This window comes from Tupaia chinensis, unplaced genomic scaffold (assembly GCF_000334495.1).
Source record: "Tupaia chinensis unplaced genomic scaffold, TupChi_1.0 Scaffold000459_1, whole genome shotgun sequence".
In the NCBI taxonomy this organism is placed as follows: Eukaryota; Metazoa; Chordata; class Mammalia; order Scandentia; family Tupaiidae; genus Tupaia; species Tupaia belangeri.
Window position 1 is genome coordinate 919,666 of NW_006159968.1, and position 16,854 is coordinate 936,519.

Consider the following 16,854-nt stretch of genomic DNA (forward strand, 5'->3'; position numbering starts at 1 on the left):
CTACACTCTTCCTCATCATGACTTTTCTGATGACTCAATAGTTGACCTCTGGTGTGGAGCTGGAATGCAGTGCTACTGAACCCCTCCCCATGATCTCACTGCAGAAGGTAATAAATGGTAACCACTAATCTGCAGGGTCCACACAGGAGCAAGGAGCAGGCAGATGGGATGACTCAGTCACATAACTCTCGAATATCCCAGGAGACAGGACATACAGCAGCAAGAGCCTGAGGGATCATAGGATGATACCAGAGATAGTAAAGCAAGTCACTCCAGAAGGACAGACACGTCAGAAACTTGGTGATGAAAGTAGAAAATTGGAAGGTCTCTGACTGAGCCAGAAGGCAGGTTCCGGTTATGGAGGAGGGGAAGAGAATGAATTGGAAGCAAACATTGGCATCAAATGCAGAAAATGAAGTGAAAGGCTAAGCCCAAGGCACTTTGTTAATCACTGCAGGCTGGGCTCTGACCTGTGAGCACTCCACTTTGGCCAGTCTTTAAGGAACCACCCTCCACTCCTGCTGCCTGGTACGCAGAGTATGCGACAGTGGCATCGAAGCACACTCGAAGAAGCCCTGCACCTGTCTTGGTGGCAAAGCACTCGATTGAAAACCACTTTCTGTTTTCTGTGACACATTTACTTAAAGGCACATCTCTGTGCCCAAAGGGCCCAAGTTGGTAGCATTTCAGGTCTTTTATTACTTTTTTTTATTTGACTACTGCAGACTAAAAATCATTATACATAAAGGGTGAAACAAAATCTCTCTTCATTTAACGGATATGTCTCTCTCTCTCATCTTTAACATAATGGGAGGAATTACTCAGCAATCATATTCCTGATAAGCCTTTTCATACTACGACATCGGTTTACGGTGTTACCCCATTGCACATAAGCTGCGGCGTCTTTCATTTCAGTGAGTTCACAGGAGATGAGAAACATGAGGAGGAGGTGGCTGTCCTGTGGCCTCCAGGAAGTCACTGCTCTATCCAGGATAGTGACCTGGAAGCTTCTTCAAGTGGTGGTGGAACTTGTGGCAGTGACCTCGGCTCTTCACTTCACCTCTCCGACCTTCAGGTTTTGCCTAATAAAAGAGAGACTATCTTGCCTTCTGAGCAGATTCAGAGAGGATTAACTGAGGTAACATACACATATCAATAAAATGGTGAGAGCAGAAGTATTGTTTCAGCTAGGATGTCACTTCTGGGAGGCCTGGGTGTGGTGGGAGAGGGAGAGGGAAACTGAGAGACAAGAAGTTGCAGAGCCTCCCTGGCAGGCTCAGGCCTGTATTCCCTACCCACTGTGGACTCTGTGAGTCTCTCATTGAGTAGCATGGGCGAGCCAATCTGCCGTTCACGGTGTGCTGTGAACTCAGAATTCCATATGTAATAGGATGTAAGTCTAAGTATTTCATGTGGGCATAAATGTATCTAAATAAAACTTTCCCTAGCACTGTGGCTGACCTCACCTTCACTTTAATACTTCAGTATGAAACTGAGGAGAACTTTGGTAGCATTCTTTAAATATATATAAATAGATAGGTACCTATTTACCTAGATCTAGCTCAAGTATTTTTCAGGTCTTTATGTTTGGCTTTCTTAAAGCCCTGTCATAAAAAATTTCTATGTGGATGGCAGTCTCTCACATTACATATGTGGAAAGTATGATTTTATATTTGCATTTTCAAATAGATAAGTATGTGAAATGTTTCCATCTTCTACAATGGTCCAGAAATCAATGTTTTTGTCTGATGCACAAATAAAATAAGCTGTTTTAGGGAAAAAAAAATAAGTGGTTAGAGCAATGCTTGGTTCACTGAAAATAAAAGATAATTATTGGGAGGGGCAGCAGGTGGTGTGGGGTTAAGGTGCTGGACTCCCGCATAGCCGACTGCCTTTTGAGTCCGAGACCCGGTGATTTGCTTTCTCACTTTCCCTCTCCATCATTGTCTCTCTATGGGGAGTGTATGTGCCCTGTAGAACATAAAATGATAATAAGAAGAATGAATATAATAAAATAAATAATTCTAGAATAAAGGTAATTACAGCTTTTCAATTATTGAGATTACATGTGTGTTTGGTTAACGGTGACAGATTACATTTGTCTGGAGAGTAGCATTCTTTCTTTTATAAAACATGTTTTTATTTATGACAAATCATGTCTGCATGCATGTGAGTGTGAAGAAGAGAGACACACCTTCTACAAGGTCTGGTCATACCGTGGTCACCCTCCTCCAGTCTATTGGATCTTGGGCACTTACCGGTATTCCTTGCACGTTTCAGATGGATCAAGCTAAGGATAGAACCACTGACGCCGTGTGGAATCCACCTTCTCCTGAGCAACACCTCACTGCTCTGCTACAAAGCAGGACCTGGAGGGGAGCATTCTAAACTGATGCACTGTGGCAGGAATAAAAATATGAAAGAGCTTTTTAATTTTCTTCCTTCCTTCTTTTCTTCCTTCCTCTTTCTTTCTTCCTTCCTTCCTCCCTCCCTTCTTTTCTCTTTCTCTTTCTCTTTCTCTCTCTCTCTCTCTCTCTCCTTCCCTTCCTTCCTTCCTTCCTTCTTTTTCTTTCTTTCTTTCTTTCTTTCTTTCTTTCTTTCTTTCTTTCTTTCTTTCTTTCTTTCTTTCTTTCTTTCTTTCTTTCTCTCTCTCTCTTCCTCTTTCTTCCTTTCTTTCTTTCTGTTTTGACAGTCTTGCTGTCATGATCCTCCTGCCTCAGCCTCTAAATTAGGATTACATGCCCCACAAATATGGGGCCCACTCCTGGCTTTTAGGCTGGACTGGGTATCATACCCAGGCTTTCAATGTGATCCCAGGCTGTGAAGCATAGCATCTTTGCCATGCCACAATTGGGCTGAATATATTACATTTTTAAAATATTGATTTCCTAGGGCCAGCTGGTTGCATAATGTTTACATTGCTGTACTCCCACATAGTCAACCATGGTTCGAGTCCCAGACCAGCCAGCTTAAAACTCACACTGAGTATGTGAGTGTGCATGCCCAAGATCCTGGGAGGAGAATGGAGGAAAAGGGACTGTGGAATGGCCATTCATCCTGGAGAGTGATTTCTCGCTTTCCGTCTCTGTCTCTCTGACAAGCACACACACATTATGGCAAAAATCTCTCTTTAAAAAGAGAAAATATTTCTGGAGCCAGGCAATAGCACATTGGTAAGTCAACTGGACCCAACCAGGGAAGTTCTGGGTTCACATTCTAGGGATATCTGTCACTCTATCTCTTATGGGAAAAAAAGTGATTTATTTATTATAAATAAAATAATGTTGATTTTACAATACCGTAGGCCAACACAACCTCTTTACAGCCAGTGCGGAGAAAGGAGAGCATGCCATGTGCCAGGTTTTGTACTGGTCACTTTCATCTGTGATATGCCATCTGTCTCAGTCTGCTCGGGGCTGCTGTAACAAAACTATGATAAGCCGGGTGGCTGATGAACAAAGAAAATGTATTTCTTACAGTTCTGGAGACCTGGAAGGGTCAGCAGATTTACTATCTCATGAGATCCCACTTCCTGGTGCATAGATTGTATCTCTCTGTATCCTTGTATGGCAGAGGGCTAAGGGAGCACTCTGCAATCTCTTTGGTTTTGTTTCTATTGGACATTTCTTCCATGAATGACAGAGAGAGAGAGAGAAGCATCCTTAGCAGGATCTCACACCACAGTGCTCTTCCCAACTTGTCCCAGACAGCTAGAATCTTGGGCCTTTGAGTATATTTGGTGTGTCCACGTTTACCCAGGAATAAACCCTGACCTTCCATATGACTTTCAGCTATTGCTGCACCACTGTGGCTGGGTCTTGGGTCTCCTTCATAAGTCACTAATACCACTCACGAGGGCTGTACCCTCATCTACCCTCATGATCTGATGACCTCATATAAGTCCAACCTACTAATATATTCACCTCGGGGGTTAGAATTTGGAGTATGGATTTGAGGGGCACAAACTTCCAGTTCATAGCCCTATAATATCTCTAGAAGAACATTTTGGGGTTATTCTGCTGCATGTATAATTTTTCCCTCAGAGATCTTTGATTCTCTGGAGGTATGGGCCCTGACCCATTCATTCTGTATTTCCAGCATCTATCCCTATGTTCATTCAATCTAGTGAGGTAGCCAGCTAACATTTACTTGTAGTTTTTGTTTGTTGATTTATTTTGGCTTTTTAATGACAACATCTATTCTGATTAAGTAGCACCCATATCTTAATCGTTGCTAAATGGTTTAAGTGCTAATACTGGTTAGGTATGTAGTAAGGGTTGAATGAATTCATTTTATCCTCACAGTTCTCGTGAAGTTAATATTATTACTTCAATTTGCAGATAAGGAAACTGATGCTCAGAGAAGACTTATGCAACTTTTACATTCTTTCAGAGTGTAGGAGGGAGTCAGGATTTAAAAGCAGTGTTGTCTAGTCCAAAGCCCAAATGCTTTCTCTATTTTGTGTTGCCAGATATGAATCTTTAATTTTGTAAACAGTCTGGTATTGAATATTTGGGGAATTTTATAACTCAAGTCTTATTTTAAAACTTCAGATCATACAAAAAAGAAAGGCCAGATGGATCTGTTCGTAGAGCCTAATTTATATTTTTATTAACTGGCAGTTAGACAAGAGTAAAACTTTCAAGATGTGTTCAGGCAAAATGCACCCTAATTCACAAAGTGTAAGGCATCCACAAGCATTAAAAGAGAAAAGAAAAGAAATCACAGAATCAGTATCAAAGTAAAATTAACTCACCTCCTTTTAAGATTCTGTGCTTGGGCTAGTTCCATAGTGCAGTGGCTAGGTTCCGTGCAGAGTCAAAATGGCTAACCATGGTTAGAATCCTGGCCCCAGTGGCTTAAACCCTCAAGAGGCTGGTTTAGTAGCTTAGTCATTAAGGAAGCCAAATTCCACATGGTTGATCATGTAGTTCAAATTACCACCTCAGCAGCTTGAAAAACATACTAGAGACATGTGCGTGCATGCCCCAAATCCTGACAGGATGGGGAAATAGAGGAAATGGATTGTGGCACGATCAGGCCCCATGTGGAATGCTGGCTCCCTCTCTGGCAATTTAATAAAAAATATTCAGAGCTATAAGATTTGCATATACACAATGAAAACTATAAAGCTGGCAAATGTTTTATACCATGTGTTTTGGTCTCAATGTGCTCCCCCAAATTATATGTTAAATCACTGCTCCCAGTGTGACTATATTTGAAGATGGAGCAGCTAAGAAGTAATGAAATATACATGAGGTCATAAGAGTAGGGCCCATCTGATAGGATTAATGTAATTTAAAGAGGGGATATCAGAGAGCTAGCATCCACACGCTTTGTACTACCCCTCCACATGCAGACAACAAGGAAAAGCCACAAGAGGACATAGCAAGGAAGTAGCTATCTCCAAGCCAGGAAGCTGGCCCATACCAGAAACAAATCAACCTTGCTGGTACCTTGGTCTCTGACTTACAGCCTCCACAACTGTGAGAAAATAAATTTAAACTACCCAGTCTGTACTATTTTGCTATGGGCACCTGAGCTAATACACAGCTAAAACATCTTTTTGCAAAGAAAGCTTCATTGAGCCAAAACCAAGACAAACTTGGTTGATCTGTAGCACAGGTCCTGGTTGTCTTAGTCTGTTGGGACTGCTATAGTATCATATCTTAGACTGGGTAATTCATAAATAATAGAAATGTACTGCACATAGTTCTGAAAAGTTCAAATCAAGGTACTGGAAGATCTGGTGTCTGATGAAGTCCCATTTCTCAAGAATGGCACCTTCTCCATGTCTTTGCATTGTGGAAGGAGCAAGAGCTCGCCTTACATCACTTCCATAAGTGCACTAATCCCATTCATAAGGATGGTGCCCTTGAGACTCAGCTCCTAAACATACCACCTCTTAATACTGCTGCATTAGGTATTTGGCTCCAACATTGGATTTTTTAGGTGAGGGGAGAAAATATTCAGACTATATAGCACTGAGTAAGAATGAGCAGTTATCAGATGACCTATGCTTGTGCTACAAAATAAATATTGACAGTATGTAAATACTTATGGGCCCAAGATTGTGTAACCAATTTGTAAGAAAAGAGTGTTAAGCATGTTTACAGGGCATGCTAGTCTTAATTAAATTTTTTTCAGTATGTTTATGAGCCAATAAATTGTTCATTTCTTACTGTTGCCTTAAGATCACAGGAACAAATAAGAAGACTTACAATATTTTATTGCTAGTTGGAACTTTTAAGGGGTTTATTACTTGATATACTCAATTCTAACTGGTGCAAAGTGTGAGGAAGTTTGAATCTCAATCCACCTTCACTATAGACAGAAAGTCTGGGGATGGTCCTTGGTAAACATAGTTTTTAGTTCCCTAGATTATTATAGTGCATAGCCAAGGTTCTCTGACACACTAAAAACTGTGTTTCTTACTAATACCACGTTCTTTATACCTGTAGACCTTGTCACATGCTCCCTCTCTGCTTGGAATGCAACATTCTTTTTCATTCTTTAAATTCTCTTTTTTACACCACGCACTACTGTGGCACCAAATGTTTCCTCTGGTCTAAAGAATCAGTTTTTTAAATTTTTTTTAGAAAAATTTGCTTTGGGACCAGCAGTTAGCATAATGTCTATGTCGCTGGACTCCCATGTAGTCGACCGCAGTTCAAGTCCCGGACCCGGTGGCTTAAACTCACGCCAGGCGCATGTGCGTGCATGCCCAAGATCCCTAGAAGAGAATGGAGGAGAAGGGACTGCGGCATGGCTATCCCCACTGGGGGGTGATTTCTCGCTTTCTATCTCTCTGTCTCTCTCTGTCTGTCTGGCGAGCGCATGTGCCCAATAGCAAAACCCTCTCCAATAAATAAATAAATAAATAAAATTTTTCTTTTTTTTATTTTTGTTTATTTATTTATTTATTTATTTATTTATACATTCAATCACTGTATATCATTACGGCTTGCAAAATGAATTTCCCAGCATGAATATATTGTAGATTAGTCCAGTTAAAGACAGAATCATACATGTTATCATCAACAGATCATTTTTCATTATTGTGCCCTTTAAATATTTTGTTTCTTTCTTTTCCTCTTGATTCCCTTGAAAGATAGTCATAGTCTCACAGAGGGCAGAGAACATGCCAGGTGCCTGCTTCATTCCAGCCACAGGTATGGAATCATGCCCACATTAAGAGTAAGCAAATAAATAGGTATTTGGCTTTAGATGAATTAGTTCAGCTATCTGACTCTGTTAATCCATCTATAAAGAACTCTTCTACTAATTTTGACATCCAAGAATTCAACATAAATAAACTTTTGTGTTGGGATATTAAAGCATATAGTGATAGCTTCACTGAAGTTTTGGAAAATTATTCCATTAAAAAGGTGTTAAAATGTGCACTCATTTCAACAAAGAAACTAACATCTACCTGGATGCTGACAGCACGGGGACACTGAGGGACATGAGCATTTAGGCAATGACTCTCAGATCAAGGGGAGACCTGTGAGAAGCATGAATATCTATCCCCTGCCTGTCAGGAGAGAAGACCACAAAGGAAGAGCTTTGGTGGAGGCTGGGCTTTCACATGATTTTGCCTCCTGTCTGGCTCACTTGCAGTAAAGATCATTTACTATCTAGAATTATTTCATTATCCTTGTCTACTCTTGTCAACAAACTATAAGTCAAGCCATTTATGAAACAAATATAGTTAATGAGATAAGCAGGAAATCAGGAATCTACAAAGCCATTCATGTTTACCATAATGAATTTTGCTGATTATAAAGCCCTAGCAGACTTGTTAGTGTCTTCTTTATTAATCCTGCTCTTGGAGTTCATCTTAGGTTTTTTCCTTTGCCCTCTGGTGAAAAAAGAAATCTGGGAATGTGTCTGCAATGATACTAAGCAGGATTTCCACAATCATAAAATGTCATAGCTGGAAGGAATCTCAGTACACGGCCTATACCTTTACATTATAGATGGGTTACTTCATTAATACGTAAATTTTTTAACGAATGATTTCCTGTCCAGTGTTCTTCTAAATACAATGGTATCTATGGTAATTCCTCTTTCTTACCCTGATAAAATTTCTGTCTCTCAACTGCATGTACCCTCCAAGACTTCTTTGCACTGACTTCTTAGGTCTGTGCTTCTCCACTGGCTCCTCCTTCCTTTCTGTTTGCAAAAACATACAAGTTTTCTTCCTTACCAAATCTACTTGAAGTAAAAACTTTCTTTTCTTGATTACAGAGTGGCTATAAAAAATTATTCAGACCTCTGGCCCCACAATTCAAGACAAAATAGGACAAAATGCAGTAACAAAGAGCACCAAAATCTGAGTGGCACAATACCAAGTCAGCTAGTGGTCCAGGAGGTGTTCCAGAGCGTGACCTCCATGATGGTTTAGAAGTATACTCCCTCTCACCACTGCACATTGCACCACTGCAGTGCAAGAGAAAGCTGGCGAGTTAAACTCTGGCAACTAAACACTTTCAGCCCATTTCTGTTCAACACCAGACAAGAGGAGGTTAAGAGTGACCAGATGTCCAACAGTTCTTGGAACTGAATTTTCCCCACATCTTAAAAATAGGATAGCCTTGGGACTAGAAGGTGGCATAATTGTTTATGTTGCTGGACTTCACATGGCCTGCCGTGGTTCAAGCCCTAGACGCAGAGGCCTAAAACTCTTGCCAAGTGCATGTGCATGTATGTCCAGAATTCCAAGAGGAGATTGGAGGAGAAGGGTATGTGGCATGGTCATGCCCTCTGGGGGGGGGGGGGGGCGGGGGAGCGATTTCTTGCTTTCTGTCTGTCTCTGTCTCTTTCTCTGATGAGTGCATGTACCTTATACCAAAAATCTTTCTCTGAAACAAACAAACGAAACAGCACTGTCTTAGGCAAATGAGAAAGGTTAGTCATCCTAGGGGAAATGAGTATTGGTGAATGGTAAAAACATCTGCCACAGCCGCTATGCAAGATAGCTAAAACTTCCTGAGGTGCAGTAACTTTGTGTAAAAAAATGAGAACGATACTGATCTCATAGCTGGTTGTGATGCACACATGATATCATATTGTATTATCTGACTGAAAGAGAGATCTTAAGGAATTAGCTAACACAACTGCGGAACTCAGAAGCTCAAAATCTGCAGGGCAGAGTGGTAGGTTGGAAATTTTGTTGAGGTAATATTTCCAATGCTGTAGTCTTGAATCTGGAATCAGAATTATCCCTGCTTAAAGAAATTTACTTTCTCTTAAGTCCTTCAACTGATCAGATGGGACCAACCTATGTTGTGGAGGATAATCTGCTTTATTCAAAGTCTACTGATTTAAATGTCAATTGTACCAAAAAACTTCACAGCAACATTTAGACTGGTGTTTAACCACACAACAGGGCCCTATAGCCTACCCAAACTGATATAAAATTAACCATGACACATGCATACCAAATCCTTAGCACACATGAACTTTTAGTAAGTGTTCAATATATGTTAGAATCTTCTCTTGACTTTCTCTTCTCAGTACTTATGAATTTTCTTTATTATAGGCAGGCACTGATTTAAAAAAAAATTAAACACATCCTTCAAAAATACTGTGGAGTGGGACCAGCAGTTAGCATAATGGCTATGTGGCTGAACTCCCATGTAGTCAACAACGGTTCAAGTCCTGGACCCGGTGGCTTAAACTCACGCTGGGTGCATGTGCGTGTGTGTCAAGATCCTGAGAGGAGAATGGAGGAGAAGGGATTGCAGCATGGCCAACCCCCGTGGGGGTTGATTTCTCGCTTTCTGTCTCTCCGTGTCTCCGTGTTTCTCTGTCTCTCTGGCGAACACACGCGCCCTATAGCAAAAACCTCTCAAAAAAAAAAATACTGTGGAGTGACATTTTACAATATAAAAAAATTCTTCTACCTCATTATGATTATTTGATAGGCTATTTACTTAAACACAGTTGACTATACAATTAAGAGGTATACTTAATAAACACTGATTAAACACATACTATATACTAGAGTTCTTCAGAACACTAAGGCTATACATAAGAAAGCAGGGCCTATCATCATCCAAAATCCTGAAGCGCAATGAAGGTGCCCTATATTGAAACATAATGACAATTCATTAGGTTAATCCTGTAATCATGTATGTACAAGGGAACACGCAAATACTGGAGGGGTAAACTAACCATGCCAGGGAGCACAGGAAAACTTCCCAGTGCATACAACTTTTATGCTGAGAGGCAACGTTTTAAAAGTGGAGCACAACATAGTATATTGCATTGCCCCAAACTGGGTGATATAAAAGAACGTTCATGGAGCAGTTAGTCATGGGAAGATAGTCTCAGGGCCTGGAGACAGAGTGAACCGAATGTTGTCTTTGAGATTCACATTGGACATTCTCATCTACCTCCTAGGGGTCTAAAGAACTTGCTTCTGTCTGTAGGCTGCAACTGAGCATTTTGGCATGACCTGTCAAATCTTTCACAAATGGGTCCTTTGACTGTTCCCGCTATTACCTCTGGACCTTGCTCCATACCAAACACCTGCCCCAGACTGCATGCTAATGATTTTCCTGCAGCTTTCAGCTCATCTCTGTTTCTCATCAGATAAAACTCGCATCTACTTCAAGATTCAGGTGGTATGAAATCTTCGCTGAAAACTTTTGTTGTTGTTGTTTAGTTTTAGCTGTAGGGCATATGCCTGAGAGAGACAGACAGAAGAGGAAAGTGAGAAAGCACCCCTCATGGGGGGATGGGAACATTACAATCTCTTCTTCGATCTTCTCTCAGAATTTTGGTCATGCATGCTCATGTGCACAGCATGTTTTTCAAGCCACCAGGTCCAGGACTCAAATTACGGAGTTGGTCATATGTGATCCAGCTGCCTTAACCTCTGCTCCATCTGCTGGCTCCCTTGAGGTCTTCTCCATCTACTAAACAAACTTTATTTTTTTCAAATTCCACCGTATGACCTGGACTTATCTTTAAAGTGGCATAGAACATTCTGTAATGTAATTATTTCTGTATGTTCATATCTTGGCCCCATATAAATAGTGCTTCCTCAGGGAAGGGTCATATTTTACGCACTATTGCATTGTTCAGTCTAGTGCTGTGAGCAGCATTTACCGGAGCTCAGCATATTCAGATGAAAACCAGGGGTTAACTGTATAGTTATTGTTGAGTAGAAGCAAAAGTATTCAAGCCACCAGGTCCAGGACTCAAATTACGGAGTTGGTCATATGTGATCCAGCTGCCTTAACCTCTGCTCCATCTGCTGGCTCCCTTGAGGTCTTCTCCATCTACTAAACAAACTTTATTTTTTTCAAATTCCACCGTATGACCTGGACTTATCTTTAAAGTGGCATAGAACATTCTGTAATGTAATTATTTCTGTATGTTCATATCTTGGCCCCATATAAATAGTGCTTCCTCAGGGAAGGGTCATATTTTACGCACTATTGCATTGTTCAGTCTAGTGCTGTGAGCAGCATTTACCGGAGCTCAGCATATTCAGATGAAAACCAGGGGTTAACTGTATAGTTATTGTTGAGTAGAAGCAAAAGTATTGCAAGTTAAATTAAATATCTGTGACTATTTTAGAATTAGTATTTTTTCATGATGTCAGTGTCATAACTGGTAATGATGCTGAAAAAGACAAATGTGTTGAAATATTTCTCTTGAGGTTTTGAAACAAATTGAATGTTTTTTATTATGCAAAACCAGAATGTTGAGTCATAAACAATAAACCATTGCCTTTTGGATTAATGGAAAGAAAGATGAAAATAAACCTCAGCTATGGCTTAAAAATCACTTGAAAATTGATGTTTCAAACAAACATAGCACAGCTATACGGCAAACTAAGAAGGACTAAGAAAGTATCCTTTTTGAAATTTCTCTTTGTTTCTGAAGCAAATTTATTTTTTAAAATATCATTTTAATGCATTATTTATTAATTGATTATATAAATATTACATAATTAAATAATAGGAATTTATTTTTTCAAAGATTACATATTCTTTTTAGAGTTTATGCATTTTCTTTTTCTCTTGTTTTGCTTTCACTTATTTTATACAGCCAATCAATTTACATCTGTATGGCTTGTAAAGAAAATTTACCCAACATGAATACACTTTGATTAATCATAAACATGTTGTCTCACACAAACTTTTTAATTTTATCTTTCACAATCCAGGAATTGACTTACATTCCACTAGGAATTGAATTCTTATGTTACACAGGCGGGGGTCAAGATTTGTTTATTGACTGATTGATTGATTATTCTGGACCGGTCTGCTTTTGTTTTGATTGAGTCATTTCCAAATTCTGGTGACTTTATTTAGGGTTTAACTGACATATATATTTTTTCTCATACTAGACTGAGATTATGAGTTTGGGAGAGGAAGACCACAGAAGTAAGTGCCATTTCCATGACTTCAGACAAAGGGTACACACTTTCAACAGGATTTATCGTGTCAGTGTTGGCCTTCATCTGGCTATGGTAATGTCAGGTTTCTCCACTGTACTATTACTCTTCCTACTTCCCCCACCCACTTTTCTTCCCAGTGAGAAATGTGGCTCTCACCATTCACCAGACTCTTACTAAGTGTCTAATCTAGCACAGCAGGATCAAGAATTGTGAATGTATGTTCCCTGGGAAACAACCATGTCAACTATAGTGCAGTGTTATTGACTAAACATTTCAATTAGAAGGTAAAGATTGTCAGACCAAATGAAAAAGCTAGATAGAATTACATATCATTTATAAGGGAGGCATTTCAAATATGAAGACATGTTGAGATTAAAAATAAAGATAAAAAGATACAACATGCAAACAGTAAGCATAAGAAAGTAATGAGATTATATTAATATTAATCCATTTATATTTTCAAAGAAAAGGGTATAGTTGCAAAAGATTAAGAGGGACTTTTTTTATGACAAAAAGGTCAATTATCCAGGAAGTCATTTACAATACAAAGTGATTATTATATTAGGGTTTTCTAAAAAAATGGAAGCAGTCAGAAATGAAGGACTTTCACAATTGGTAAATTGGCTATCATTAAACTGGTAGGAAATAAGTATTATGAAAAAGCTACACATGAATTTCAACCTTGTTTTGCATTAAAACAACCTTGTATTTTAATTTCATTTTTCCACAAAATTTTGAAGTCCCTTATATACACACACACACGTATATATAGAAGATTTATTGTAACATAGTAGCTTCTGTGGAGTCCCAAGATCTGCATTCAGCAAATCAGAGACCCAGAAGAGCCTGCAATGTAGCTCCTGTCTGAAGACTTAAAGACTTAGGACCCAGAAAAAGCTGACTGTTTCCACTGGAGTCCAAAGATAGGAAAAGAATCGATTTCCCAGCTCAAGGTGATTAGGGAGGAGGGCATTCCTCTCACTCATGGAAGTGTCAGTCTTTCTGCTCTATTCAGGGTTTCAACCAACAGTATGAACCCTACCTACACTGAGGAGAGCAATCTGCTTTACTCGGTCAACTGATTCAAACGTTACTCTTATCAAAAAAATACTCATGGATTGCCCACTTTCCGTTGCTATGACAAAATACCTGAGACTGGGTACTTTATAAAGGAAAGTTTATTTAGCTCATGGTCTTGTAGGCTGTGGAATTCAAGATTAGGTGGCTGCTTCTGGTGGCTTCTGGTGAGGGCTACATGTTGCATCAAGACGTGGTGGAGAGTGGAAGTAGTACTGGGCATGTATGAAAAGGGATATAAATGAGAGGCAATGATGCTTCAAATAACCTGGTCTAAGTAACTAAAAGAGTGAAAACTTGTTGTCATAAGAATGGCACCAATCCACCTGTGATAGTTGAGCCCCTGACCCAGTGCCTCCTACTTCTTAACAATTCCACTTCCTAGAAACTGCAGATGGCATAGTAATTAAGGCACTGAATCCCCATATGGTCAACCATGGTTTGAATCCTGGACACAAAGACTTGAAAATCACACCAAGCACGTGTGTAGCTGCCCAAAATCCAGAGAGGAAAAGGGATTATGGTGTGGCCATCCCCTCTGGGGGGTAATTTCTTATTTTCCCTTTCTCTATTCCTCTTGGGTGAGTGCATGCACCCTGTGGCAAGCTTCCCTATCCCCCAAAAAAGTTCCACTTCATGATCCAGCTGCAGTGATGCAGATGGCTTCCATTATGGCTTCCATCCCAGAAAGATCAGGTCAATCTGAGCACACTGGGAGCAAACCTATTTTCCTGCCTGCTAGTAAGCTAGAGGATAGGAAAATGATGGCAAGATAAGACCCTGTCTCTTTATCATGAGAGTAGTAAAATAAATAAACTAGAAGAAATGAAAGTCCACAGCCCAATATTGCCATACTAGGACCAAGTCTCATTACGAGTTTTGGTGGGGACAACCACATCCAAACCATAGCACAAAAATGAAAATAAATAAATAAATAAAACAAAACAAGAAAAATATTTGACTAAATATATGGGCATCCACTGGCCCAGTCAAGTTGACATAAAATTAAGTATCACAGTTATGCATCTAATAATAGCATTTCTAACTTTATAAAGCAAAATATTATAGTAAAGTTAAAAATGTATATATCTTAGTCCAGCCCCATAGCACAGTGATTAAGGGAGCCAGTTCTCATATGGTCAACCACGGTTCAAATCTCAGCCCTGGAGTCTTGAAAGACATACTAGGAAGTAGAAAATCAAGGAAAAAGAATTATAGTGTGACCACACCCTACTGAAGGGTACCTTTTCTCTTTTCTCCTCTCTCTGGTGAGTGCACATGTCTTCTGACAATTAAAAAAAATGCATATCTACAATCATAGTTAGAGGTTTTATCACTCTTTTCTTGGTATTTGTTATGATAAGTAGATAATCTCAGTATAGCCATCCAAAAACCTTTTTACTTATGATATTGCACTTTCAGTTTAAATTTTTTAATTGCTCTTTTTCTATACTGTTTATTTTTCTTCTAAGACTCCCTCATATACTTACTATGTCTACCCTTTCCTTGAACATAATTTCAACAGTTCTTATCTACTAATCTATCATCTGGATCACCTCAAGGGTTGTTTTCCTACTTTATATCTTCATATAGGTCATATTTTCCTGCTTCTTTATACTTCTAGTATATAATTTTCACTGTATGATGGAATTTGTAATTATATGATCCAAATGTATAGTCTATTTGGATTATGATTAAACAATGGTATTTTGGATATGCAAGTCACCAAGTTTTAGAGATTTGCTGAAACTCTCATTAAAAAGATACTGCATTTCCAGCAGGCCTCTCCTTCCAACAGGCCTCTCCTCACGAGTGCTGTCCCATCCCCAGGGCTTGCATTTGAATTTCTGGACATATCACTGTGCTCCAGCTGGAGCCAGCTTCTCAGACTCCAGGTATCTGCCTGAAGGCCTTGGTTCTCCTCATTTCATCAGGCCTCTCCTCTTGAATGCTGCCCTGTCCCCCTGGTTTGCGTTTGAAATTCTAGACACATCAGCTGAGCCCCTGTGGCCTGCTTCTCAAACTCCAACATTCTGGTGGAGAGCCTTGGTTCTGGTTCCAGTAGGCCTCTCCTCCTGAGTGCTACCCCCACCCCAGCCCTGGGATTTGCATCTGAAATCTGAGGCACATGGCTGCACTCTTGGCCTCCTTCTCAGTCCTCAGCTTGGTTCCAGTTCTAGCAGGTTTCTTCTCCTCATCCCCAGCTCATCAGAAGTTAAAAATCTCATAGAAGAGCCAACCACCTGAAGATACCTATGTAAACTTTATCTGCTCTGATCTGGAAGACACAGTTTTTCAACAGGATCATATCTGGAATTAAGGGTGATATTCCCTCCTCTGATACTACCACATATTCTCCAGTAAATAAGAAGTAACTACTGCATTAGATGACCAAAAACCAGCACAGAGGCAGAAGAAACATGAAGAAGCAAGGAAATAACTCTTCCCCAAGGGACCACAGTAACCTCTTACCAGCAAGGGACAACATGATAGAATTTACAGAAATGTCAGAAAAAGGGTTCTGAACATTCATTGTGACAAAATTCTGTGAGGTGAAAGAGAAAACAGTCTATTTCAGGAAATGAGATCATTCCAGTACAAGAAGGAGGAATTCCATAAAGAGATAGACATCCTAAAAAATAATCAAACATAACTCCCTTAAATGAAGAATATAGTACTGGAAATCAAAATCTCTCTTGAAAGCATTAATAGCAGATTGGACCATGCAGAGGAAAGAATTTTTGTCTCTGAAGACAAAGTCTCCAACATAGACCAAACCATCAAAAATTAATAAATTTAAAAAATAATAAAAATTTTTTAAAAATGAGGACAACATTTGGGAAATTCTAGATAATATGACATGCCTAAATATCTATGTAACATATATTCCAGAAGGTGAAGAAGATGGTAAAGGTATGGAACACATAAGAGGAAAGAATTTCTGTCTCTGAAGACAAAGTCTCCAACATAGACCAAACCATCAAAAATTAATAAATTTAAAAAATAATAAAAATTTTTTAAAAATGAGGACAACATTTGGGAAATTCTAGATAATATGACATGCCTAAATATCTATGTAACATATATTCCAGAAGGTGAAGAAGATGGTAAAGGTATGGAACACATTTTTCATGAAATACTATCTGAAAACTTTCCAAATTTAGAAAAATAAGGAGAAATTCAGAACCAAGAAAAAAAAAGAGCTCCAAATAGGTTCAACATAAAAACCACATCGTGACTAGATTAGCAAAAATCAAAGATAAGACAACATTTGAAAAATGGCAAGAAAAAAAGATCAAGTTACTTTTGAAGGTTAACCTATTAGGCTATCATCATCTCAACTGAAACAATGTAGGCAA

General features: G+C 39.3%; 1 long non-coding RNA gene across 2 annotated transcripts; it reads right to left on the minus strand.

Moving 5' to 3' along the window:
• Nucleotides 1-52: 52 nt before the first annotated feature.
• On the minus strand, nucleotides 53-4,811 carry LOC102474984 (uncharacterized). Of its 2 annotated transcripts, XR_335581.2 has the most exons (4): nucleotides 4,757-4,811; nucleotides 3,300-3,419; nucleotides 2,259-2,397; nucleotides 53-1,082 (listed from the first exon to the last, which is right to left on the minus strand). It is a non-coding gene; the product is annotated as an uncharacterized LOC102474984 (long non-coding RNA). The 2 variants fall into 2 exon arrangements; XR_003550569.1 differs by lacking the exon at nucleotides 2,259-2,397.
• Between the last annotated feature and the right edge of the window lie 12,043 nt (nucleotides 4,812-16,854).